Consider the following 27994-nt stretch of genomic DNA (forward strand, 5'->3'; position numbering starts at 1 on the left):
TGCAGTATGCCCCTGCAAAGCTGAAACTGGAATCCCTTGCTGGGCCGGCTTGCCCTGCAGCTGCCCTCAGTAGCTCTCCCCACCCTTCCATGGGGCTCTCCCTGCCCTTTGGCTTTCCCTCATGAATTGGGCTGGTCATGGGCTAAGCTCCCTCTGGCTGTCTGATCACCAGTGTGGCAGGACTTGATGAACCAGAGTGACTTAGGACACCATCCAGGTCTCTCTGACTCAGCCCTGGGCTCTTTCCACATGGCATTTACCAGGCAGGGCGCTTGGGCTCAAACCACAGAAATGGCTCTGACTGGCCTCAGCAGAAGAGGGATTTATTAGAAGATTAAAGGGTGACTTATGGGATTGATCAGGACTGACCACTGCAAGAATGTGGCTGGGCGCTGCCGCTCCTGGCACCCTCTGTCTCGGACTGTGGCTGTGATCTCAGTGCTCTTTGCTCTTCGTGGCCTCACCCAGAGACAGAGCTCCAGGGAGCATTCCAGAGAGGCGGAGCTTGGTTCTGGACCCACAACCTCATAGCTGGAGAAAGCAGGTCCATAGTGCGGGGTGCCTCCAGGTATAAGGGGAGGTTTCAGACACTGGGAAACCAAAAGAAGGTGTAAGTACCCCCACACCACTCCATCATTTTAGGATCTATTATAAGGAGCTGGGTACTCCAAATAACCCCAACTTCAAAGGTCATTTTCTTTTTATTGTGTCACTTTAAAAAATTTTAAATGTTTAATTTGCGCACAGTAAAATGCATACGGATTCTGCTAGATAAAATTTTAAAACTCACATATCTATTGTGAAACCACCACCTGGATCAAAATACAGAACATTTCCATCACCCCAGACAGCTCCTGTGTGCCCCTCCCGGTCAATCCCATCCTCCTCCTCAGAGGAAATGACTGTTCTGATTTTAGCTTAGTTTAGCATGTTCTTGAACTTCATACAAAAAGAATCGTACAGTTTGTAATCTTTTGAGTGTAAGGTTTCTTCTGCTTAGCATATTGCATTTGAGATCCAGCCAGGTTGCATGTGTTTTTTGTTTCTGGTTTTGGTGTGGGTTTTTTTTTCCTGAGTTTTATTCCACTTTATGTACAATCCATCATTTGCTTATCCATTCTCTTGTTGATAGACATTCGGATTGTTTCTAGGGTTTGGTCTTTAATCAATAAACCTATAAACATTCATGTACAAATTTTTCCATAGTCAGGCATCATTGCTACCCCGGGTTTTGATTTGATGTCCTCCCCTGCTAGAACACTGTCCTGCCAAGTTAGCCACAGACCTCAGCTAGAAAGACAGATGAATTGAATTTCCCCATGAAATTACAATCCATGTTCAAGATGGAATTTCTCATGTATGTCCCTAAGCCTGCTCCTTCCACACTCTTCCCCATTTTACTGTATTTCTGTACTAGTTGCTCAGGCCAGAAACTTTGACTCCTCTCTCTGCTCACACCCTTCAACCAAGCTGCCAACAATCCCATCATACATGCCTTCAAAACATCTTACTACGTATCTCCTCCATGCTACCAGCCAGTCTGGACCACCATCATCTGTCACCTGGCTCTCTGCAGTATCCCTCTCCTCTGTTTCCATTCATGTTTCTCTTTCCCACCCCACTCCTCCCCACTGCCAGGTGATTCTCACCAGACTAACCCCTCAGAGGCTAAGCATAACCATGTTCTGTCTTTGCCTGAAGCCCTCCTATGGCCCCCACTCCACTCTAAGCAAAAGCCACAGTCCTTACAATGCCTGCAAAGCCCTATGTGATCTTTCCCTGCTGCTTCTCTCCTACCATTCCCCTTCCCTTTCTCCTCTTCCTTTAATATACTTCTTGTTCCTTTAATATACTACTTGTTCCTATAATATACTGAGGATACTCCTGCCTCTGGACTTTAGCACTGGCTGTTCCCCTGAATGCAAAGCTCTTCCTCTTTTATGTCCACATGACTCCCTCCTTTACCTTCCATCAGCCTGATCAACTTTATCAGCTCTATTTTTCTCTAGAACATTTACCATCATCTCACACAGTCTGTTACCTGGTTGACATGTTTGTTGTCTGTCTGTCATCAGTTCCACGAGGCTGGGGTGTTTTTACTTTGCACTTGTGTCTCCAGCGCCCAACAGCTTTGGCCTTGTTCTAGGCACCAAATAGGAGACACAGAAAGACATAGGGTGCACAATAAAATGAGAATCAAGTCTGATATCTTCTACCTTGAGCTCATTATTTGGTTGTTGGATTCTAGAAGAGACTGCTGAGCATCATTTGGTCTCTCCCTGCTCCCCACCCCAGAGATTTAGCTCACTTGGCCTGAGCCCCCTCACAGCCTGTGCAAGTCAAGCATAGGTTCAGAGATTAGAAGAGGCTTCGGGAAATGGTGAGGTAGAGCCCAGCCTGAGGTAGGTAGGTGGAGTTTGGGCAGGTAGCATGGGGACTGCGTGGGGAAGTGCCACTCAGGTGATATATGCATTGGGGGTTGGGATTTCAACATATGAATTTTGGAGGAACACAACCATTGAGGCCATAACACTGTCTGTGTGACCTTGGACAAACCACTTCCCTGAACTTCAGAGATAATAATAGCACCTGTTTCATGGGGGTATTGTGATAATTAAATTAGATCATTCTTATAAAGCAATTACCAAAGCACCTGATCTACGGTAAATGTAAAATAAATATTTACTATTTTAATCATTAGGGTTCTGGTCGTTCTGTCCAGGGACTGTGCATTCTATGTCCCTAGGGGTTGAACAGAGTGGAGCAGGGTGAGGCTGGCATTTTAAAGAGAACTACACAATGAAAAAGATTAGGCTGATTTGATTTTCAATGAACAGACTCATGTGAACTCCTCGGGATTTGAGAACCACATGAATAGCAGATAATTCCTTTTGACTCTTACCACTTCTGGCTGCCAGTACCTGTGATTTTTTTTTTTTTCCTGAGAGCTTTCTCAAGAAAGCTTGACCTCATCCTACCCATCTGTAACCAGGGAATTAACATCTTACCACAGTAGCCCTCAATTAATGACTGGCATAAAAATACCCCAGCTCCCTCACCCGACCGATGCCATAACTCAGAAACGTGCTCTGCGCTGTCTGCCAGCCTTCCTCAGCAGGATTAGGTTCTAGTCACCTACAATGACAACCTAGTTCAAAATCCGCCTTGCGTTGGCTTCCTTCTTTTTCCTGTCTCACTTCCTGAACTCCCTGTGGGTGGTTCTGGGATCATTTTGCAAATAAGTTACTTGTATTACTTGTATAATCCTTGTCTTGGGGTCTGCTCCTGGGGGTTGGCATTGCAGCCTAAGAGTCTGTCCTTGGTGAGTCCAGGTCTGCCAAGCTAGTAGTCACCTGGAAGGTCCACACCAAGCCTGACCTCTGCCCAGTAACTCAAGCGGCCTGAAAATAATAGACTCTTTGGGTTGCCCAATCAGAACCATCTCCATCCTCAGGCATTCAAGCTAGAAGACACCCTAAAGACAATTTTCTGTCATTTAAATTCCTTCTCACATACTCACATAGGGACTTTTACGTGATGGCTGTCAAGCCATCTGGACCTGAGGGTAAAGATGACAGACACACAGTTCTATCTTAAGTGCCACCTATGATCAAACAATAGAAGCTACCTGGAAACTCTGTCCAGCGTTACAGTTTGCAGATGTAACTAGAGATGTCTGCCTTGAGCCGTGGAATGGGTAAGCAGTGACCTTATACATACTACCCTGGCTCTAGAAGTAAATTATTTCCTTAATGGTGAAGTTGGATGAATTTTTCTTTAGCATTCCTAGTCCACCAAAGCTATCTCTGTCTCTTTTTTTAAAAAAAATGTTTAATGTTTATTTTGAAGGGAGTGGGGGAGGGGGCAGAGAGCAAGAGAGGGACAGAGAGAATCCAAAGCAGGCTCTGCACTGTCAGCCCAAAGCCTAACATGGGATTTAACCCATGAGCCATGAGATCATGCGCTAAGCTGAAGTCAAATCGACTGAGCCACCTAGGCACCCCTCTGCCTATTTTTTAATTAAAGTTTATGTATTTATTTTGAGAGAGAGAGGGAGGGAGATGGTGCACACGTGGGGGAAGGGCAGAGAAAGAAGGAGAGAGAGAATACCAAGCAGGCTCTGCACTACTACCAGCACAGAGCCTGACATGGGGCTCAATCTCACAAACTATGACCTGAGCTGAAATCAAGAGTTGGATGCTGATCTGACTAAGCCACCCAGGCACCCCTATCTCTGCCTCTTGATGATCTACTTCCTTCATGTGACTTGCCCCATTCCAGACAATAAACCTGTATGCTGAACATGGCCACCCATTTACTGGATGAGGAAACTGAGACTCTGAAACATTAAGTGACTCTCCCAGAATCACGGAATTTAAGGATAGAACAAAGGTTTTTTTTCAGGTCTACCTAACACCAAAGCCCCCACACTATATACATTCATAGAGAAGGCAGTAATAAAAGTCTTTAACCAAAGAGAACATCCAGACATGTCCTTTTTTGTTAATTAAGAGAAGCCTTCAGCCAATGGGTGCCCCATCCTTTGCTATCTTCACCAGCCACGTGGAGTAAAAGGCTCTTTGGGGGCCAGTGAGGAGCCCTTCCCCAACTCCACAGTCACCCTCAGTGATCTCTCTGCCAGGCTCTGGCTCCACCTTCTTGGGTCCAGACTCTCTCATCCCCACCTGGAAGAGCTTGTGTCTCACTTATTTGCTTTCCTTGAGCAGCTGACTCTCAGAGAGGGCTGGAAGCCTCCTGGGAAAGCTGGAAGCAAAATTCTAACTGGAGCAGGCATGACTGGAGCACTTCCAAACCTCTAAGTTATGGAAAAATCCAGCCGAGACCTTCTCAGGGTGGTGACTCAGCACTCCCACAGGCAGGGGGCTGCGAGTGGGGCCTCGGACCACAGCCTCGGCCCAGAGCCTGTTGACCGGGCAGCCTGCCCACCCGGGTCTGGCTCACACCCTCTCCCAAGCTGTAGCTCAGGACTCTCAGTACATTCCTGTTACTGCACATCTGGCCTCCTGCTAACAAAAGCTGTGACTCCCTGCTCTTGGAAGACTTAGGCATGAGGCTCACAGACCCATGGTCTCTTTACCCACAAGCTTAGCCTTCAACTTGCACCCCCCCCACCCTTGTACCTACTTGGGCAGCTTGTTGCTGGTGTCGTGTTTTGTGGAATAAGACAGCAGCAAGGGGCGAGCAAGCAAGGGAGGGAGTGTGACAAAGTCACCAAGACCTTCCTAAAGGCTAGGACTCCTCTCCTCTGCTGAGACCAGGGGCCCTCAAGGATTCATTCACACCTGCCAGCTTACCACCTCCAACTATGGACACTGCAGGGGTTCAGTGGGCCAACTTTGAAGTCAACTAGACCTGGGTCTAAATTCCTCATTAACAGGTATCTTAGATCTCATCATCTAGAATCAGAACCTGAGATGGGGATTCATGGGCACATGATTTATGGAGGAAATGATCTCAAGAGAAGGAAGGGAGGAAATCATGACAAGGTAGGAAAAGATGCTCAGCAGCAATGGGGTTTCAGCAGGTGTCGAACCTCTACCTGATCTCATGGGGAGCTCTAGGGAGTAAGTTGTCCAGCACCATCTCCCCTTGAGGTAAGCAGGCCAAAACTTTGTACCCCTGTGTCAATCAGTCATTGTCCATCCCTGAAGTATGGGGCAGGGGCAGTGGAAGGGGAGGATGGAAGTTCCCAGAAGGTTCTGGAAGAAAGAAAATCTGTAAGTCACATGCAATCCTCCAGAGATGGTCTCAGAAGTAAGCTTTTTAGCACCTCACTGGCAGCAGCTGGAGCAGGAGTCATTGGCTGGGAAAAGACATCAAGAGGGGCATCAACGTTGGCTGTAATACTCTGCAAGATTCAGTTGACTCTGTGAAAGGAACGTAAAACTTCCCACACATGTGTTTAGTGCTGGGAGGTAAGCACAATGTCGTCAGTGCTAGGTTAAGTCCTCAGTGACTAAAAGCTACCATTCCAATTGTTTGCTGAAGTCACGTTAGTAAGGAGGTTAATTTTGTGTGTCGACTTGGCTTAAATGAGATATCCAGATATTTATCCAGATGTTTCTGGATATCTGAGTATTTCTGTAAAGGTGCTTTTAGATGACATTAACATTCAACCCAGTGGCCTTTGAGGAAAGCAGACTGCCTTCCGCAATGTGGGTGGGCCTCATCCAATCAGTTGAAGGCCTAAATAGAGAAAAGGTACAACCCTCCCTGAACAAGAGGAAATTCTGCCATCAGATGGCCTTTGGACTGGAACTGCAACACCATTTCTCCTCAGGGCCTCCAGCGTGCTGGTCCATTCTTCAGATTTTGGCCTTATTAGCCTCTGTAATCACAAGAACCAACATCTCCCCTTCCCATCACCCCCATTCCCTCTCCCTATGTATTTTGGATTGGTCCATTTCTCTGGAGAACCTGGACTACTACACATAGAAAGGAGAGCAGGAAGTGGGCAGCTCAGGGTTCCACATCATTGTTCAAGGGCATGGCCCTATGTGCCACCAAGCCTTGCTTGTAGGAAGCCCATGACACTCCAAATTCCTACATGTTCTGAGGTTAAATTCTTGGGAAGCAAGACAGAGCCCCACTCTCTCAACCTTTCTGGCATCCACTAAGCTAGACCCCCAAACCAGCCCCTTCAGGTGGGCAACCCACTCCTAAGGTACCTCCCACCAGCCCTGCCCCCAGCTTCTCTGCACCCCATCCCTCCTTAGCAGAAGGTGGTAGAGACATGAGCAGAGGGGTGAATCGCCAGAATGGGGAGAGAGAGATCCAGAAGGGGCAGCACTTGGCACAGTTCCCTGCCCCCACTCACTCCTGGTGTTCTCACCAGGATGCTGAGGACCCAGGCCATCTCAAGGGGACAAAAGGGGATTTGAGAATGCCCAAATATCCTCCCTAATTAGCTTAGGCTCTATAATGTTCCCTTCTTTCTTGATGCAGTGAGAGCCCCCACCCCTTCCATATGTCATCAGGACTGACAAATACATCATTTTGCCCTGCCTTTGGCCTCCACAGAAAAGTTAGCACCTTGGACAAGGGAGCAATGGTGACCACCCCCCTGACAGGAGGACACCCTGGAGCCTTGGAGAGAGCATGGCCTTACTGACACCTTGATTTCGGACTTCTAGCTTCCAGAACTGTGAGAGAATGAATTGCTGTCGTTTCAAGCCACCCAGTTGGTGGCACTTTGTTATGGTGGCCCTAGGAATCTGATAGTGAGTCTAGAGACTGTCCACAGTTACCAAAGTGCCAACCTCTAATTTTCTGAGGGAAGTCTGAGGATTAGATTCCAGAAGTTGATGGCCACACCCAGGCCCTCCTTAGGGAATCAGTCAGAGAAGCCAGCTGCACTTCCCCAGGCCAATCATCTACCTCAAAACAACCGTTGCCCTAATATGGAAAGCTGGGAGAGTTAGTTACTTGCCCAAGGTCATACAGCTGGCAAGTGGTGAGGCTAAGACTTGAACTCGGATTCTAAAGACTAGATTTTTGTGACATGAACCCCAGAGAGTATCCCACCTGACACCACACAGGCAGCCTCATCCTCAGAGCTCCATCCCTGCTGGCTTATCACACAGATGTTTCCTTCCATGAGTCAGAGCAGCTGGAGACTTTATGAGCCCTCTAATGGGCTAACTACCTGATAACTTGATTATGCAAAAAGCCACATGTGAAACTCCCGCTGTCATAACCACATCCTTTATAAGGAAATGAGTCTACCTTCTCCTGAGGCCTTTGGCTGCCTGCCCTTCAGGAAGGCTTAGTGGAGCTTTTCAGGCTAAAAGGAGCAACAAAGTGGGGTTCCAGTCCACTTCCTTCTCTGCCCCTGGTCCCAGAGAGCCTCAACTGCCCCAGGTCTCCTTCTAGTCTGGGCCTCTTTGCTGTAGGGATCTTTGCAGCCTGGCCCCTTTGCTCTAGGGACCCCAGGGGGCAGGAGGCTGAAGAGGGGATGCACTGGGGGGTAGAGGTGGTCACTGGGGGTGGTGGAGGGAACCAAAAGTGGAAAGGGAGAGAGGGAGTGGAAGAATAAAGAGATGGACAGACAAGAGGGAATGGAGTTACAGCAATCTGGCTGCAAGTCCTGCTACTCTATATGGACTCTCACATTGAGTATTGGGATTCCCAAGCATGTTTATAAACACACACACACACACACACACACACACACACACATGTAAATGCCACATTATTTTGCATATCTTTAAACGTTGCATAAGTTGCAACATTATGCATATTGTTATGTAGCATGCTTTTTTCACTCCCATGATACTTATAACTTGTTCATTTTACCTGCCTCATTCCATTGTGTGACTATATCCAATTTATATGAGATTAACATTTTGTTTATTTCTAATTCTTGCTATTTCAGAGTATGCTGCAATAAATAGTCTTGTACTCATATTCTCCTGCTCATGCAAACATTTCTCTAAGGTATATGGCTGAGAGTGGAATTGCTGGGTCATAGGACACGTGAGCCTTCTACTCTATATTACCTTGCTCTCCATAGTCTTATACCAATTTGCACTTCCTTGAGCAGGGTGTGAGATCATCCACAGCTCCATATCCTCATTTTTGTGGATAATGTTGTTGCCCCACACAGATCCCCTTTGCTGGCTGGGACACCCCTGGCCCAGCTGCTGTGCATGTTGGCTGCTAATGGCTCCCAGATGCCTCCTTGCTGGAGAATTGCCTTTGGCCATGGAAGTCTCCCATCTTGTATATTCCAGGGCCAGAGTAAGCCTCTATTCATCTCTGGTTTTTGGACTGGGTCCAAAAAGTAGGAATTAAAGATAGAAGCAAGAGAAGGAAGCCACGGTCACCGTCTCCTCCGGCCTTGGTCCTCCTAAACTCTAGGAAAAGGAAGACATGGAGAGAGGAAGAAGAGCAAGGAAAGAGGGAAAGGCTCCAAGGAAGAGGAGAGTGGGGAACATGTGGCTCAAAGCTGCTTCCCACGTCAGGTGGGGATGGAGAATGCAAGCAGGACAAACCTCCCTCCACAGGTGACAAAGATACTGAAAATCGCACAGCATCCCTTATTTGGCCTCTGTCACCCACTCCCCTCTCCCTCCACACCCTTGTCTTTCTCTTTCTTTCACACTGATTCCCTGAATCCGTTCACTCACCTCATTTGCACGCTGTTTGTATCTCTAGTGCAGCAAACATTGCCCAGTGCCTGGCAGCAGCTCAATGTTTATTACATGAATTCACAGATGAATCTCATCTGAAATGCACAGGAAACTTTTAACAGGGGACAAAATGCTTGATAGAAGTTGCAAATTTATCACTCTTCCCCAACTAGTTACCACATTCTACACTTAACACTCATCATGCACAGGAACTTCCAAATATAAAACCACAGTCCTATTTCCCAGAACAAACCTAGTTTCTCTTTCTTTTTCTCTTCACTGGTCTCAGAGCCCTCTCTCTCCTCTCTCTCTCTCTCTCTCTCTCTCTCTCTCTCTCTCTCCCTCTCTGCAATCCAGGACTCTATGAGAAGGCTCCGCCCACCTATGTTGGGCTTGGAGCTCCGGACCACACTCCCTTCCTCTGTTTTTACCTCATGTGCACATTCTTGGCAGCTCCTAAAACTTCTCTGTAAAATCCATGGACTCCACCCTCACCCTGTCTCTCTGCAGCCCCACGTCAGACAGGGTCACTTCCTCAGAAATAGACCCACCCTACCTGTCTCCTCTCTACTGTTCCTCTTGTTCCTTGCAGAGGCCCCTGTCATTGTTAGAGACATCTGGCTTCCTCCAGCTCTATTACCCCGCCCATGATCATGTTTGTACACACATGCTCACACGTGTGCACACACACTATAAATATATACTGTATACAAAGCCACCGAAACATGTCTTCTTTATATTTCTCCACTTTATTTTTTTAAGTTTTTAAATTTATGTTTGAGAGAGAGAGAGAGAGAGAGAGAGAGAGGGAGAGAGACAGCATGAGCAGGGGAGGGTCAGAGAGAGAGGGAGATATAGAATCTGAAGACAGGCTCCAGGCTCTGAGCTAGCTGTCAGCACAGAGCCTGACACGGGACTCGAACCCACAACCCATGAGATCATGACCTGAGCTGAGGTCAGATGCCCAACCGACTGAGCCACCCAGGCGCCCCTGTATTTCTCCATTTTAAGTAATAGCCTCTTTTGCCACCTTCCCCTTCCTCACAGTGCTGACTTCCTCTGGGTAGGGTATTGCCAACTCACAGTCCCTTTATTCTACACCCTATATCATGGGCACTATGGGAGGCAAAATAATGGCCCTCCAAGATATTCCTGTCCTAATTCTTGAAACCTGTGCATATGTTATTTTATATGGCATAAGCGTCTTTGTGGTGCGAGTACAATAAGTATCTTGAGATGAGGAGATCATTCTGGATTATCTAGGTTGGTCCTGTCACAAGGATCCTTATAAAGGAAAGAGGGAGGGGTACCTGGGAGGCTCAGTCAGTTAAGCTTCCGACTTTGGCTCAGGTCATGATCTCATGTTTGTGGGTTCAAGCCCCACATCAGGCTGTGTGCTGACAGCTTAGAGCCTGGAGCCTGCTTTCGATTCTGTGTCTCCCTCTCTCTCTGCTCCTCCCCATTCATGCTCTGTCTCTGTCTCAAAAATAAATAAAACATTTAAAAAATTTTTAAAAATAAAGGAAAGAGGGAGACAGGAGAGTCAGAGAAGGAGATGTGGTGATACAACGAGAAGAGAGAAAGAGAAAGAAATTTTCAGCTGTTATACTGAGGACTTTGAAGATGGAGGAGGGGCCACAAGCCAAGGAATGCAGAAAGCTTCAAGGAGTTTTTGAAAAAGTCGAAGAAACAGATCCTTTCCTAGACAGAAGCTCCAGAAGGAGCACAGAGCTGCCAAAACCTAGATTTTAGAGCAGTGAAACTCATTTGGGACTTTTGACCTCCAGAAGTGCAAGATAACAACTAGGTGTCATTTTAAGCTACTTTGCTACAGCAGCAGTAGGAAACTAACACAGGTACCGATCTGTACAGCTCCAGTAGTTGTACAGCGCACTGCCCGAGGAGCTGTTCATGGTAGCCTGTTTGGCGCTGCCCTCAGCATAATGCCTTTGCTGGCTGCAGTCAGTATGGTGCCCTTCAGCAATGGCCTTCATTTAGGTTCCCCCAGAAGCAGACTCCCAGGCAAGAAATAGGATGCAAGAAGTTTGAGAGGTGATGCTAGAAAACATCACCCTTGGTAGGGGAATGAGGAACTGAGACAGGAAGGGGAAGCCACCGGTAACGGTACCTTATCAACAAGTTACCAGTACAGGCAGCTGTAGTTCAATTCCACAAAGGAATTTTGGGAGCCAATGGAGAACATGCCACAGTTTTACCTCCCCCCAACCCAGGAGGGAAGGGATGTTTAAACACCTACTCTCATCAGTCATTGGCTGAGGGCTGTAGAGGGGTGGCAGGAAAGTGTTTTCATCTCTGGGTGGCATACCCAAAACCACCTTCATGCTTTGGAGAAAGCACTCCAGCAAAGAGATGTGGATTTTAATCACAGAGCACACTGAAGTACTGAGACCCAAGCAGTGAGGTGGGTGCCTGTCCAGCCAGCAGGGCATTGCCCCTCAGAAAGGAGGGACCCCCACATCTGTGGCTTCTGTACCCTCCCTGGACCAAAGGAGAAAGAGGAGGGACTCTGGTTTCTAATCCAGGCACCTCTGTGGGATTCTGTAGACTATCTCTCACTTTGGGATTGTCTGGTATTTTATCATGATTAGAGTGAGGCAAAAAGCAATATTGTGCCCTTCTCAGTACATCATGTCAGGAGTATGCAATGTCAAGATCACTATTACTAGTGATCTTAACCTTGATCCCTTGTTTATAGTGGTGTCTTCAGGGTTTCTCCACTTTGCTGTTTTATAATTAATAACTATAGTAATTATAATTATAATAAATGTGCTGAGGAGATACTTTGAGATCTTGTTTCTTACCAAATTTTCACCTACTAATTTTAGCAACCATCAGTGGATCTTGCCTGCAAATATTACTGTAGGGTTTACCTAATGGTTTTAGATTTCCTGCATTTTTAGACCCTGTTTTAAATTCTTTCACACCTCAGTCTCCTCATCTGTAAATGAGGATAATAATTTTTCCTGCTAGAGACAAAGAGCAACATTACATAAAAATAAAAGGATCCACCCACTAGGAAAGCACAAGGATCCTAAATGTGTACATGCCAAAAAGAGCCTCCAAATGTATGATGCAAAAAACTGACAGAGTTGAAAGAAGAAATTAGCCAAATCCACAATTACACTTGGAGACTTCAACCCCATTTTCAGCAAGTGATAAAACTATTAGAAAATCATTCAAGATAGAGAAAAACTCATCATCATCTAGAAGGATATCATTGGCATCCAAAGAATATTGCACCCACCAATAACAGAACACACATTCTTTTCAATAATTCATAGGGTATTCACCAAGATAAACTATATCCTGGGCCATAAAATAAACCTCAACCAATTCAAAATAATTGAAATCATATATACAAAGTATGGTCTCTGACCATAGTGGGATCAAAGTAAAAAATGAATAATGAAAATCAACACGAGAAGCTCCAAAATTTAGAAGCTAAACACGCATCTAAATAATCCATGGGTCAAAGAGGTCTCAAGAGAAATATTTTTTTAAAGGCTAACTAAATTTAAATGAAATAACATATCAAAATGTGTGGGATGCAACTAAAACAGAGTTGAATGGGACATTTAAGGCATTAAATGGTGGGGTGCCTGGGTGGCTCTGCCGGTTAAATATCTGACTCTTGATTTCAGTTCAGGTCATGACCTCATGGTTTCATGAGTTCAAGCCCTGCAATGGGCTCTGGGCAGCACGGAGACTGCTTGGGGTTCTCTCTCCCTCTCACTGTCCCTGCCCCACTCGCACTGTCTCCATCTCTCTCAAACAAAAAAGTTTTTTTAAACAATTAAACACTAAATGCTTACATTAGGAAAGAGAAAACACCTCAAATCAATAATCTAAGTTCTTACCTCAAGAAATTAGGAAAAAAGACACCAAAATAAACCTAAATCAGGCTGAATAAATGAAATAATGAGTAAAAACTCAAGCTGAAAACAAGAAGACAATGGAGAAATTACTGAAACAAGAAGCTAGTTCTTCGAAAAATTTAATTAAGTTTATAAACTTTTAGCAAAACTGATGAAGATTTTAAAAAAAGAAGATAGGGTGCCTGGATGGCTTAGTTGGTTAAGCATCCAATTTTGGCTCAGGTCATGATCTCATGGTTCATGAGTTTGAGCCCTGCATTGGGCTCTGTGCTGACAGATCAGAGCCTGGAGCCTAATTTGGATTCTGTGTTTCCTTCTCTCTCTGCCCTTCCTCTGCTTGCTCTCTGTCTCTCTCTCAAAAATGAATAAACATTTAAAAATTTTTTAAATAAAATAAATTAAAAAATAAAAACGAAAACAAATATCACCCTATCATTAATGAAACAGGATAACACTTCATTCCTGAATCCATTAAGATGATAATAAGGGAATCCTATTAAAAAATTATGCTCATATATTCAACAATTTAAAAGAAATAGACCAATTTCAACCTTATCTAACTACCAAATTTCCACCAAGATGAAATGGATAATCTAGGTAATCCTATAATCATTAAATAAATTTAAAAAAATTTTTTTTAATGTTCATTTATTTTAGGGAGACAGAGTGCAAGCAGGGAAGGGGCAGAGCGAATGAGAGAAATAGAATCTGAAGCAGGGTCCAGGCTCCAAGTTTTCAGCACAAAGCCCGATAGAGAGCTTAACCCACGAACTGTGAGATCATAACCCGAGTCAAAGTCAGACGCTTAACCAATTGAGCCACTCAGGCGTTACACATTAAATAAAATTAATCCATAATTTAAAAACTCCTGCAAAAGAAATCTCCAGGTCCATATGGGAATTCTAACAAACATTGAAAGAAGAATTAACACCAATTTATACAATGTCTTCTGGAAAATAGGAGTGGGAACATTTTCCAACTCGTTTTATGAGACCAATGTTATCCTGATACCAAAACCAGACAAAGACTGGAAGAAGCACCAGAAGGGGAGTGGGGGAGGAAAAGTGAGAGTTACAAGATGAATAAGCTCTGGGGATCTAATGTGCATCAAGATGACTACAGTTAACAATAGTGTATTATATATTTGGAAGCTGCTAAAATAGTAGATTTTAAAAGTTCTCACCACACATACAAAATATAACTATGTGAGGTTATGGATGTGTTAACTAATCTTATTGTGGTAATCATTTTGCAGTATATACATATATGAAATCACTATGTTCCATAGTTTAAACTTATACAATGTTGTATGTCAATTATATCTCAATGAACCTGGAAAAATAATATAAAATTTATATGGAAAGGCACAGGATCTGGAATAGATAAAACAAATATGTAAAAGAAGAAAAATCAAGAGGAATTAGTGTACCAAATTTAGAGACTTATTATATAGCTATAGTAATTAAGACTTTATCAGGGTACATGGGTGGCTCAGTCAGTTAAGCATCTGACTCTTGATCTCAGGGTCTTGAGTTCAAGCCTTGAATTGGACTTCCTGCTGGGTAGGAAGCCTATTTAAAAAGAAAAAAAAACCCACCAAAGAACAAAAAAACCCAAGTTTAAGAGCAACAACAACAAAAAGACTTCATGGTATTCACATAGGGATAGATCTACAGGTCAATGGAACAGAAGAGGGAACCCAGAAATAGAGCCACACAAATATGCCCAATTCACCTTTTACAAAGGTGCAAAACCAACTCAATGAGGGAAGGATAGACTTTTCAACAAATGGTACTAGAACAATGTGACATCCAAAGGCAAACAATAATCAAAACAAAAAAAAAATGCTTTAACATACTATCACACTTCATACAAAAATTACCTCAAAATGAATCATGGATTTAAATGTAAAATTTTAGAAAAAAATCTTAGGAGAAAATCTTTAGGATCTAAGGCCAGATAATGAGTTCAAAACTTGACAATAAAAAAGCAAAATCCATAAAAGGAATATTCGATAAATTGGGCTTCGTCAAACTTAAAAACTTTTGCTCTGTGAAAGACTCTTTATGGGGGAGAAAAGAAAAGCCATAGCCTGGGAGAAAATATTTTTAAATCACATATACAACAAAAGACTAGTATCTAGAATATATAAAGAACTCTGAAAATTCAACAGTAAAAAAAAAAAAACAAAAACAGACAAAACGTCCACAAATAATCCAGTTTAAAAATGAGCAAAAGATTGGCCAAGAAGTTCACCAGAGAAGTTCTACAGATGGTTAATAAGCACATGAAAAAAAAAAGTTCAACATCATTAGCCATCCATCCTCAGGTAGGGTAGTCTTACCTCTCAGAGGTCCCCTCCTACTCTTAAGGCAAAAAATCCCCATCCTTAGAATTCATCCAGTGGGACCTGGGTGGGGGGGTGTTCACTGTCCTGGGTGTCTTCTCAAGCCGAAATCACAGAAGTCCTCAATGCTCCTCTCTGAAGCTGATTTCATTCTCTCACTGGAGGGGCAGGGTATAGCTAATAGTGTCAATGCTCTACACATCTCTTTTGGCACTTACCACTGCACACCAAAAGCTGCTTACTGTGAACGCCTGTAACTTTCTACCTGAGGGCTTTTATTCTGGTGGCAAGAACATGCTTGATCCATATCTCAGGAAAGCCAGAATGCTGAGTTAAGGCCCCCAGAAGCAACCCTCAACCAATGGTGAACATAGAGTTGGTGGATAAATATCCTAGCTTCTTCACTCATTAGGCTGGATAGCTCTGAGTTGGGAGTTCTGCAATGGATCCCAGAGTCCCAGAAGAGTGGAGCTTTTTGCCCACAGTCTCCTCAAAGAAACTACACCCTATATTGATCCCCTTCCCTCCCCTGTTTCACTTCTTCATTCCCCTAATTAGCACTGCCTGAGATCATCTCCCACATCAGTTACTAGTATTTGAATTCTTGTCTCTGAATCTGCTTCAGGGGAGAACTGAAAACAAGATTAGTGGTAATTGATGGCTAGTGTGTCAAACCAACCTCACTGTGTTAAGCAAAAGGATCCAGATTCAAAAGGCTTTACACTGTATGATTCCATTTATATGGTAAATTATATGATATGTTAAAATATATGGATGGAGAATAGATTGGTGGTTTCCAGGGGCTAAGGAGAGGAGAGATGGTTGACTACAAAGAAATACAAAGAAATTGATGGAACTGTTTCTATAGCATGACTTTGTAGGTGGTTACATGATTCTATGCATTTTTCAAAACTTATAGAATAGTATATCATGAATAAATTTCACAGAGGCACAAATAGGCTTAAAGAGACATGGAATTCTTAGCTCATTCAAGACATGCCCCTTCTTGACACTTATAGAGGATGATCTAGAAGTCCAGGAAGAGAAAGAGACTTTCCCAGCACAGCCACTTCAAGATAAAGCCAGAACTAGATACAAAGTCTCAACAGTATTAGGCTAGAAATCTTTCCAACAATATGTGGGGTCTCTGTCATTTAGCCAATTTACCTCAGAAGTCTGTACCTCAAAGAAAAACTGGTTATAAAGTGTTACAGTGTCAGTCTTAGTAATGACATCTTGGTAATAACAATCCCTAACATCTCTGTTCTCGAGTCTCTCTGCTCCAGGCCTCCTAGGTTCACACCATATTAGCCTCACAGGGATTCCCATACTTCCCCACTCTGTTGGATCTCCCTCTTCCTGTGTTCTGTGTCATTCTCTTTGGTATACTCTCGTTTTGGTAAAGCATATACTTCAGTTACTTCCAAGTAAAGAAAGCATGAGATTGTGCATATCTGAAAGTCTTTATTCTACTTATTTCTTGATTAATAGTTTGACTGGGTATAGAATTCTACATTGGAAACAAATTTCCTTTAGAATTATGAAGATATTACTCTAGTATTCTACCTGTCAGTGTTTCTGGAACAGTTCCAGTGAAGAGAAGTCTGAAGACATTCTGATTCTTGAGACTTAGTATATGACTCGTTTTTTCTTTATTCAAGCTTGTGTAATCTTCCTTGTCCCAGGGTTACAAGTTGTCTTTCAGGGTTCTTAAGTTTCACAAGTATGTGTGTTGGTTGGGCCTATTTTATCTGTTTATCTAGGCACATGATAGGCACCTTCAACCTGGAAATTTGTTTTTTAAGTTTGAGAAAATTTTCCTGAAATTCTCGTTGTTAATTTTGTCCCCTCTCCTTCTGGAATACATGTTTTTCAGATGTTAAGCCTTCTGGACTATGCCTTCTGGATTCCTCTTTTCTTTCCTATTTTTCAGTGTTTTGTCATTTGGATCTATTTTTGGGAAATAACCCAGACTCTTTTTCCTAAACTATTGAGTTTCATTTCTGAAACTATATGAGCTTCATCAGGTTTGTTTGTTTTAAGTTTATTTTTGTTTCCTGTTTCTAAAATAGCATCTTATTCTTGTTTCATGACTGTAATATTATCTCTTATTTTTGAGAATAAGTCTTGGTTTCTTCCAAGTTGTTTATTTCTGTTTATTTTGGTTGTTAGTTGCTTTCTTGGTTTTCTTTGTTTTTATTATTATTTGTTCCTTCTCTTACATGTTAGCAGTTTTCCTCATATATCTGGTAATCTGTAGCAGATATTACCAGTGGCCTACCCATACCCTCAGCTGCTGTGAGTGTTGGTTATTAATGGATCAGAGCTGCCCCTTTCTCTAGAGAACTGATCTCAGCCAGGAGCTTCCTTGCCTGGGAGATTATGGCCTCCTCCCTGGCAGCCCAATGATTGATTAATGTGTGGGCACAAAACAGGCCTCTTACTTCAAGGTGAAATCAATCCTGTTATGCAATTCACACTTCGGGCTCCCTGTCGGGATCCGGCAGAGGCTAGACTCCAGCTGAGACCATATTCTTACTCAGCTCCTTCCAGAGGAGGTGAGACAGGAGAAGTAGAGAAGGCTTCTAATGAGAGTTCACTCTTAATAAATGATGTGCACCTGAATCTTCATTTCATCCTCTTTTTAGGGAATCCAAGATGTGGTCTTTGGCTGTCTGCTTTTGATTAAGACCAAAGTCCTGAAAAACTTATTGCAAGTGTGGGAGTCAGACTTGTCAACTCAGAGATTCACTGTAGGGAGACATGGATTGTCATTTATTGGAAATTCTAATGTCAGTATCATTAGTTCTTTCCTTTTGGGCTGGTCAGAATTCCAGAGACAAGTGTGGAGTGTGGCTGCCAGTGATTTGATAAATGAGCAGAAAAGAAAGCTGAGGATCTCTCTGCACTGAGTAAATATTCACTTAAGGCCCTGCACTTCACCTGAAACCTTTGTGTCAGCTGTCCCTGGTGTACCCAATCCAGAAACCTGTTTTACCCTCTCTGGAGACTACATTTCCAGTCCTCTGCCTATTGAGAGGGGCTCTGAAGCATGGAGAGTGGTAGAAGAGAACTAGGATTTTAACAGTTTCCCAATCACCTTATACCCAATTCTTCTGACTTTGGCTTGCTCAGTTCCAGAGGTATCTAAGACTGCCCATTCCTTTGTTTATTTGGTTTTTGTTATTTTTGTTTTGTTTTGTTTTAGGATTTTGCTATGAAAATAGGGCTGTTCTTTGCTTTTTCTGGGCTTTTAGCTTTTGGGGGGCTGCTAAGTCCATTACCACTCATCCATCTGTTTTCTAGCTTACAAAATTGTTTTTGCCATTGCCTCCCTTTCTATTTTCTCTGTCCTTGTGAGTTTGTCTTTTTATTTATTTATTTTTATTTTTAAATGTTTATTCATTTTTGAGAGAGAGAGAGAGACAGAGTGCGAGCAGGGGAGGGGCAGAGAGAGAGGGAGACAAAGAATCAGAAGCAGGCTCCAGTCTCAAAAGGGCAGTACAGAGCCCGACGTGGAGCTTGAACCCATGAGCCCCAAGATCATGACCTGAGCTGAAGTCAGTTGCTTAACTGTCTGAACCAGCCAGGTGCACCAGGTTGTGTCTTTTTAAAAAACCAATCCATTTTAGGGGAGCTGGGTGGCTCAGATAGTTAAGCATTCCCACTTCAGCTCAGGTCATGATCTCACAGTTCATGAGTTATGATCATGTGGGTTGGAAGGGCAGAAAGCCAAGATAAACCAGGGAAGCCTGCTGAGAGGAGGTGCTACAGTAGCAGGAGAAGCAAAACATAGTCTTATTTATCTAGGGAGAGAGTGCATCTCTTCTAGCTCTGCTTCTATGACTCCGTGATGCCAACAGTCATTCCAGAAAGAGTGCCTCTCTCTCTTTCCTGAACCTTGCTTTGGGACGAGGTGATGACAGCAAAGAGCTATTTGGGTAGATTGGATAGATTCAAATGGGGGAAGAACCACTACAGTTCCTTTTTCCTAGAACAGTTGTGGGCAAAGATATCACCCTACTTCACTTCCTCTTTCAAGCTCAGACCTAAAAACAAAGAGAAAAGGTAGTGACACGGTTGGGAGAACTGAAGAGGGGCAGGAATTGTGGTGATGGTGGTGTTCTAATGGTGATGGTAGTGATAGAGGCAGGAGGAGCTGAGCTAGGTAGCATGCCTTGCTGCACAGCCATAATTTGAAAGTTCCATGATGATCATCTATAAGGGAGATGGATGTCAGTAAGTAAATACTCCAGCCTCCTCAACATTTGTAAGGACAGTGTTGATACTGTTCCACAAGGCTTCCCTGAGTTGCCAGTGGAATGGAACCCCCATGGCCCAGAGGAGGAACTGGCTCAACAACACATCTTAGTATTGGCTTTTCTCCCTTCTGTATTCTGCTTTCCCATTTTTTCACTCCTGTTTCCTGAGATTACCTCCTAAGTAAATTACCTGAATTCCAGTTCTTGTCTGGTGTCTATTTGGGGGAGAACCCACACTAAGACAGGTGTACTCCAATCCAGTAGCTGGTCTGAGCAGGCTGCCCTACCCCTGGAAAATTATGCCTCCACTTCCTCCATCTGCAGCTGGTCTCAGCTGGCTCCCACATGGAATCCTGAGCACATTTATGTTTTGAAGGCTCTGAGTTCTATTTGGGTTATTGGGCCTACGGGCGCCAGAAAGGCAGAATGGATTGCTGGTGGCTAAGGTAACAGAGTCCCTGATTCCTCTTTCCAAGGGTGGACATGGCCTTACCCAAAGGAAGCATACGCTTCCTCCACCCATTTGCACTATTTTACAATTGTATATATACGTCCTTTGTCCTTCGTCAAGAAGCAATTCAGACCTCTATGGGCAGAGCCACACCCTATAGGTCCACATGGGCTATCAGGAGGGTTCCTGTCAGAGGAAGCCCAGCAGGAGACTTTGGAATTCTTGAATGAAGGGGTTCAGGGAACACAGGAGCATGCCCCAGGCTCTCACAGAAATGGTGGGCACTCCTCTGCTGACCTAGTCCAAAGGGTCAAAGCACTGAATGGTCAACCCTTGGAAGGGTCATTCAGAGCTTTGGATAATTAAGCAGCCAAATCATTGGCCAATATGAGGACTGTGTTTCAGCAATAGTGCCCACCACTCAAGAGATGATGAATAGGCCTCACCAGAAGGAGAGGATGGGTAGAAGGGCTGGGCTGAGAATAACCCTCTCTTTGATTTCTGGCTTCTCTTTGAAAGATTGATTTAGTCTTTACTGGTCACAGTCATTGAACAAACTTGTATTGAGCACCAGATCCAAGATGACTAAACGCAGCCCTTGCTCCCACTACAGTTACCATTCAGAACGTTGCTGTTGCAAAACTGGTCACTAACATTTGATTTAAAATTAGATATCATTTGTTTTCCAGAAGGTAGAGGAGTCTTGAAGGACTTCTGACTATGTGTGTAAGGGCAATTTTCTGAGTAATGGGTAGGGATGAGGCAAATGCTTTTAAAGAAGTATAATGTAGGAAGAAAACTGGGGGGAGGGAGAAGAGGAAATAGAAAGAGGCACATCCTCTGAAGCCCTAAACAGTGAAGACTTCCCCACCCCTCCATCAAAGAACAAGGGACCACGTTAGCTGATAAAGCCATTACCAAGTCCTGGATGCCTGCTATTTTGAGGGCATGCACCTAAACTGCCCAGACCTCTCTTAATGTACCCATAATCAGCCTCACATGCATTTTGCCTAGGTGGGGGTGGCTGGGTATAATGAAAGGGAAGTACAACGTTCTGTATCAATAAGCAGATGGGATCATGGATCAGCTTGTGATTCTCCAGCTTGAGACACAAGGAAACCAAAAAAAAAATCTGACTTCTCCAAGAGGAGCAAGAAACAATCCTGTTCTCTCTCTCTCTTTCTATCTCCTGAGTTTCACAAGGACAAAGGACATGAAACTAAAGCCACTCCACCCTCTACCCTATAGTCTTCTTGGACTGGAGAATTTCTAGCCAAGCTTTTTAAACAAACAAATAAAACAGGTTTTCAAACACACAGCAGTGGCAGCAGGGAAAGGAAGCCACAAGAAGGGAGGAGAAAGAAAAGAGAGTTTAGCTCTTCTCAAGCCTGTGGGACCTTCCTGGCCCACCAGGGAACATCACCTGCCCCAACAACCATTACTTGGTAATTGTTTGCCAATCACTACTAGGTCTTGAGAAGACATTGTTCCCATTGTTGAAGGGCTCACATTCTGGTTGGGGAGGAAAATACTAGCACATGGGTATGAATCCTACGTGTGCCTGGGGCTGGGATGGTCTTGGGTACAGGACCCAGGAAGGTTCCAAAAGGAAGACTGTCAACAAGGTAAGGATAGGAAGGAAGACTTCAATAAAAAGTGACTATGGGGCACCTGGGTGACTCAGCTGGTTGAACGTCTGATTCTTGGTTTCAGCGCAGGTCATGATCTCATCATTCGTGAGTTCAAGGCCCACTTTGGGCTCTGTGCTGACAGCACGGAGTCTGCTTGGGATTCTTTCTCTCCCCCTCTCTGTCCCTCCCCTGCTTGTGTGTGTGCTCACTCTCTCTCAAAATAAATAAACTTAAAAAAACATATTTTTAAAAAGTGACTATTAAGTGTTCCTAAATAAGCATTGCTTTCCTAGTAAATAGAACAGCAAGAATATAGACACTGAGGGTGAAACACCGTGGTGCTGTTCTGAAAATGCCTGGAAAATAAGGGTCAAACTACTAAGTGGAACACTTTAGAAAAAGACAGTAATATGGATAGATTTGCATATCATGAGAATTAATTTGCAGGGGAATCAATAGACTAGGAGAGAGATGAGGAGGCCCAGTTTAAACAGTGACAGGTGTCAGGGCACCTGGGTGGCTCAGTCACTTGGGCGACTGACTTCAACTCAAGTCATGATCTCACATTTTGTGAGTTTGAGCCCCATGTCAGGCTCTGTGCTGACAGCTCAGAGCCTGGAGCCTGCTTCAGATTCTGTGTGTCCCTTTCTTTCTGCCCCTCCCCAGCTCGGGCTCTCTCTCTCTCTCAAAAACAAATAAACATTAAAAAAAAATTCAAACATAAGCATTAAAATTAAAGACAGTGACAGGTATCAGCAAACCACAGTTGAGAAGGCCCTCCTGGTAATAGCTCCCATTAAGATCTAGAAGGGAAGGTAGAAGGAAGACCCCCCTGAGGTTCTTTTAAGAGCAGGGGGGGATAAGTGTTGACAAGCAGCTTTAGAGGAAGAATGCGTCTCCCACATCCTTCCTTCTTCTACCCTCTATGCAGCACATGCCTCCAACCATCTCTCACCTTCGAGGCCTGTAACTACTGAGTAACTTCCTGAGATGTTCACTGATGTTTCTGTCTTTATTTCCCCCTTGCCTAGGAGACTTATAGTTTGCAAAAGCAGAAGGAACTTGTCTACAGGCACTTTCCATGATGACTTTTTGCTTCCCAATGTTAAGCCACTGAGTTGTTCATGGTTTAATTGAGGGAAACTTGGGATGTTGGAGAAGAAAGGAGAGCCTCAGAAGGGGACAAGGGACTGAGCTGTACCCTCACACTCAGCTATGGAACCTTAGGGGGGAAGGCTGGGAGGCCTGCTGTAGGCTCCCAACATTGCCAAAGATTTCTGTGGCCCAGGAGTGGCAAAGCCAAAGGGCTAAGAACAGAAGGGTGTGTCCACAGAATACACTGCCTACCAAAGATGAGAGGCCTCCACAGATCCGTGGAGCTGCAATACTCCAGGCCTTGATATTACAGAAAGGGCTAAGCCCACTCCAAAACCAAGGTCAATTTATTGCCTGACTTATGGAAAGACAGCTGGAGTCTGAGGGGACTCCAAACAACAAATGTAATGCACTCTTTCTTGCACACACTTCTCTTCACTCTCAGGCAGGTTCTGGGTCTCCTCTCCCACTGTGGTCCTAGCATTCAGCTGAGAGGACCTGCTGCAAGAGGGACAGATGGAGGGAGGGGGCGGTGTGCGCTGACTTTCCATCAAACTAACGGGCATTCCTGTGCCCCCAGGGACTGGCAGGCCGGATGCTAGGAAGGAGGTAGTGTTCCAAGCTCTCTTTTTAAAAAATGTTTATAGAACATGCAAAAATACGAAACAGATGAGGGAGTAGGTTAAGTCTATCCGCAGCAAATCGGCCCGTAGAGTATCCGCCCCCACCCGCCAGTGGGCGGGGCGGAACCAGGCGGAGCCACCAAGCTTGCGCGTGCGCACTACAGACTCTGAAGCCACAGCGCCCTCAGCGAGGTGGGCGGGAGCTGCCCGGGCATCCGGGTCCCTCACCCCGCCCCCGCTGCATGAATGAGAGGCGCGGTGCCCGCCCCTCCCCCGCCGGGCCCGCCCCTCGTCGGGGGCAGCAGCGCGCAGTCTACCGCCGCCACCTCAGCCGAGCTCAGTCCCGACGGACGCTCGCCGCCAGCAGTCTGTAGCCCGCCGCCCGCCTCCCGGCGCTGACCGTTCTTCACACCCGCCGCCGCAGCCGGCGTGCCCGAGTAAGTGAGGGGGCGAGGGCGGGGCGCCGGCCCCCGGGCTGGGGCTTAGGGAACTGGGCGGCTCCGCGTTCGGGATGCTGAGGAGACCGCGGGCCCACGGTAGCCTCCGCGGTTCGCCCTCTGGGCGTTTCGACGAGGAGGGGTGGGACAGCGGCCCAGGCCAGAGGGACGCGGCGGGGGGGGGGGGTCCAACGGGGCCGGAGGGTGCGTCCCGCATAAAGGGCGGCGCGAGACTGTCACCGGGAGGTCACAGAAGGAAGGTTCGCGCCTCCCCACTAGCCCGTGCCCGGCTTCGGTCCCTGGGCTTGAGTGACGGCTTGGATAAGCGGGGAGGCGAGGACGAGGATGATGAGGACCGCTGCCTCCGCTCTGGCGATGGGAACGCGCCTTAGGGGGCGCGGCGTGGCAGTGTTTTCCTGGTCCCCACCTGCCCCTCCCCTTTCTTTGTGGCGTTCGTCTCGTGCCCGTTTGCCACTGTGCGTATGGCTGTGGGCTGGTGTGACACCTCTTGCCTCAGCTTACCCATTAATTAAAGTCAGGTGGTGGCCCCCTAACTGTGGGTGGGAGAGCGTGTGCTTCCATAGGCCGGAGTCCCTCCTTTGTTTCTCAAGACCTAATTGTGTGTGTGTGTGTGTGTGTGTGTGTGTCCGTGTGTGTCTATGTGTCCGTCCTCAGTGTCCCCTATGAAATGAGAGAATTCGAGATCATTAAAAAGGGTCTGAGGAAAAAGAGATATTGCTTTATCAGACCTCCACCCAATTCTGTCTCTGATGTTCTTTAAACAATATTTTATATTTCTTACTGTAAAACCAGTGTGTTTTCATTGAAAGTGAATGTTTTTATCTGTTTATTGAAAATTAATATTCTATCTGTAAGCCTGTAAGAACACTTTGCTTTTTGGGTTTAGCTAATGGAAATATGCTGATCATTTTGTGTATTGGAATACTCCAGAACGTAGTGTAGGACACCGCGTTTTGGGTTTAGTTCACGGTAATATGTCTATTTACTCCTATACGCGGCTACAGAAATACTTCAGTGTATCTAGGACATTGTTTTCTCGGCTTCTCAGTACAAGCAGATTCTGTTTCTCCCTGCCTCCTGTGTTAAGAAGGTGGTTCAGCAGGTTCTCTTCACCTCCTTTTTTTCTTTTTTTTTTCCTAAATGCTTTGGCAAAGGATTTTATTGCATATTACCCTGGCATGCGCCCTTGCTTTGATCTGAATTTTCCTGTGTTCTGTTGTCTGGTTGTGTGGCCCGGCTCAATGGCTCCTCTTACAGGACTACTGGAAAACAGAATACCTTTTATCATTGTCCTTATCCCCAGAGAGAGAAGGAAGCTCTGCAGGTTCCCACAGACTTGGGTTCCGCAGGTCTGATTGCCTCACTTTGCTGTCTTGGTAAAGTTATGAAGAGTTGATGGAGACCAATGAAAAGGAGGCATTAACAGTACCAGTTATTCCTTGCTGTTTCATTTGCACCTTTTTCTCTTTTTAAACCAGGTTTTATAAGTTTTAAGAAGATTGTTAGTTGCATTGTCAGTTTCTTTTTTGCCCTTAGAATTTTGCAGAGTGATAGGAAATTAGCTAAACTTGTATATAAGAAACATATTTCCCAAATACATTTTTATTATGATCTTTTGATTGAAAAGAGTGGTGGTAAAAAAAAAATTAAGAGGATCTTACTGGGTAATGTGAATAATTGAATTGGTTCAGTTTTCAGATTCTCTTTAAGCTTATTTTTTAATCATGTGTATTTTAATTCCTGGTAATTTTCAGTGCAAAATGAAATCCAAACTAAGCAGTCTTCCACAGCATGTGTTTATGAATATTCCCTCTATTAGAAACATTTGCTTTTAATTTAAAGGGGAAATTTTCCATTGGTTGGATAGGGATATTTTATTCTTGGTAAAAGTCTATGTTAGCATAGTCAAATTCTTTGTTCATAAAAGTTAAAATTAGTAAAGGTTGGCTTTTCAATTTGGGGAAGTTTTGATTTTATGATTTAGAATTTAAATAAAATTTCAATGTCAATGAACTTAAAATAAGTTAGCTTAAAAATAAGGGCTTCGTTAATTTGATAAACTAGTGTCACTAATATTGAAGCAACTCCAATAATTTATAACTTCCTGCATGAGATTTTTTTTAGGAATTCCCTTCAAACAAACCACAAGGGGAAGTCTTAGATAAACAGAGTAGTATAACCGGAATTATCACTGAAACAGGCTTGCATAGTACCACAATATTGTGGAACTTTAATTTTGCAAGAGTGACTTAGCTATTGTTTGTATCAAGAAAGGAACTGAAAAACATCCTGGCCATTTTATTCAGCCATGTTGGTAATCAAAATCTTTACCAACCCATAGATTAGTATTTCTGTAGTATGATGTTTGAAGAAAACTTCTGAAGTAATTCTAAATTCATTATATATATAACATATTATACATATTATAAAGTTATTATACATATTATGTTAAATGTTGTTTTAGTAGTAAATATTCTTTGTTAACAACACTAATATTGTTATGTCAGTGATGGTAATAACATGTATGGTGATACTTTGTTACCCCAACAATGTCTGATAACAAAAACTATAATTTTGTTTTCTATTGAGCATTTTCTATCAATAATTGCTTTCTGTTTCAAATGGCAGCTTATTTAAAAATCAGTAATAAAGTTATGTTATTATAATGCATTAGCTCAAACTGTATGAAATTGCCATTTTTTAGATTAAGGAGTAGTGAAAAATCAGCAGTTTCAGAATGTTGAACCACCTTAAACTCTCAGCACTTCCTTTGGGTATCTACCTTTATATTTCATTTTTCTTTCTTTTTTTTTTAAGAAAATTATTAGAAGGTTTTTTTCTTTTTTTTTTTATTACTTTTTATTTATTTTTGAGAGACAGAGACATTGCGAGCAGGGGCGGGTCAAAGAGGGAGACACAGAATCTGAAGCAGGCTCCAGGCTCTGAGCTAGCTGTCAGCACAGAGCCCGACGCGGGGCTCGAACCCACGAACTGTGAGATCATGACCTGAGCCGAAGCCCGATGCTCAACCAACTGAGCCACCCAGGCGCCCCTATATTTCATTTTTCATGTTTAAACTTCTTGATTATCTGTCATTGGACATTATCTGCAGAGTTCTATTTTGGATGTTGAGGACTTGGTTGTCCTACATAACCATCCTTCCACCCCCTACTCATACCTTTAGTTCCCAGTCAGGTCGATATTCAGTATTTTTATGACTTTGACAATGTACCTATTATTCACAGCTGAGCCCTATAGGGTACTAATATTACATTTTCTGTCTTGTACGACTTTTGTTTCTCTAAATTAAATGATTGCTTCTTTTCTTGTTTTTCATTTGCTTAGGTTTTTTTTTTTTTTGGTTTTTTGGTTTTTTGGGTTTTTTTGATCCCAGTCACTGACTCCTCAAATTCTGACAAAACTGATGATCTTTCAATATTTTTGGGTAATCTGTTACATTCCTTTTTTCTAGCTGTCACCTAGGACTTCTGTTTGTTGTCACTTTGGGAATTCCTTTGCCCTCCTCCTTTGTTGTATCCTTTACTCTCTGGACTATCTCTTCCTTATTCTTTAATACCTTCCTGAGAAAGGGGACATACAAACTGAAATTCTTCTGAATTCAGAAGTTGCATATCTGGAAATGTCTTCATTTTACCCTCACACTTGAATAGTGGTTTAGCTGAATATTGAATTCTACATTAAAAATTAGTTACCCTCTTTTGAAGGCATTGTTCTGTTGGCTTCTGATATTGCTATTAAGAAGTCCAACTCAAGTCTAATCCCCATTCCTTTTTATCTCCCACTTTGGAAGATTTTAGGATCTTTCTATTTTAGGATCTCAGTTAACACAGAGAATGTTTCTTCAAGCTATGAAATGGAATCACCTCTGGAATCTTTAATAAGACTATCCAGTTGATTTTTTTAAATCCACCTTAGGAAGTGACAGAACCATTCATGACCAAAAAGAAACAATCTTTAACCTTCATGATTAAATATCTCATGACTGAATATAACAAATTATTAATTACAAAAATTTCTATTCTGAGAACATGGAGATAAATGGAGGGAGCTACATAGGT

General features: G+C 43.8%; 1 protein-coding gene and 1 long non-coding RNA gene across 7 annotated transcripts in view; one reads left to right on the forward strand and one right to left on the reverse strand.

Moving 5' to 3' along the window:
• Positions 1-309: 309 nt before the first annotated feature.
• LOC115273572 lies at positions 310-24281 on the reverse strand. Of its 4 annotated transcripts, none has more exons than XR_003900836.1 (5): positions 24135-24281; positions 9150-9247; positions 5561-5720; positions 2042-2142; positions 310-590 (listed from the first exon to the last, which is right to left on the reverse strand). It is a non-coding gene; the product is annotated as an uncharacterized LOC115273572 (long non-coding RNA). The 4 variants fall into 4 exon arrangements; XR_003900838.1 differs by lacking the exon at positions 24135-24281 and adding an exon at positions 9709-9892; XR_003900837.1 differs by lacking the exon at positions 24135-24281 and adding an exon at positions 9584-9690.
• Positions 23726-27994, forward strand: part of RNF24 (ring finger protein 24) — an 81334-nt gene continuing 77065 nt past the window's right edge. For 2 of the 3 annotated variants that reach the window (XR_003900835.1, XM_029916655.1), the window contains exon 1: positions 23727-23894. The gene's annotated coding sequence lies outside the window, so the exon portion shown is untranslated. Of the gene's footprint in view, positions 23895-27994 lie in introns of all 3 variants that reach the window. The other variant, XM_029916656.1, reaches the window with a different exon arrangement.

Source organism: Suricata suricatta, chromosome 12 (assembly GCF_006229205.1).
Source record: "Suricata suricatta isolate VVHF042 chromosome 12, meerkat_22Aug2017_6uvM2_HiC, whole genome shotgun sequence".
NCBI lineage: Eukaryota > Metazoa > Chordata > Mammalia > Carnivora > Herpestidae > Suricata > Suricata suricatta.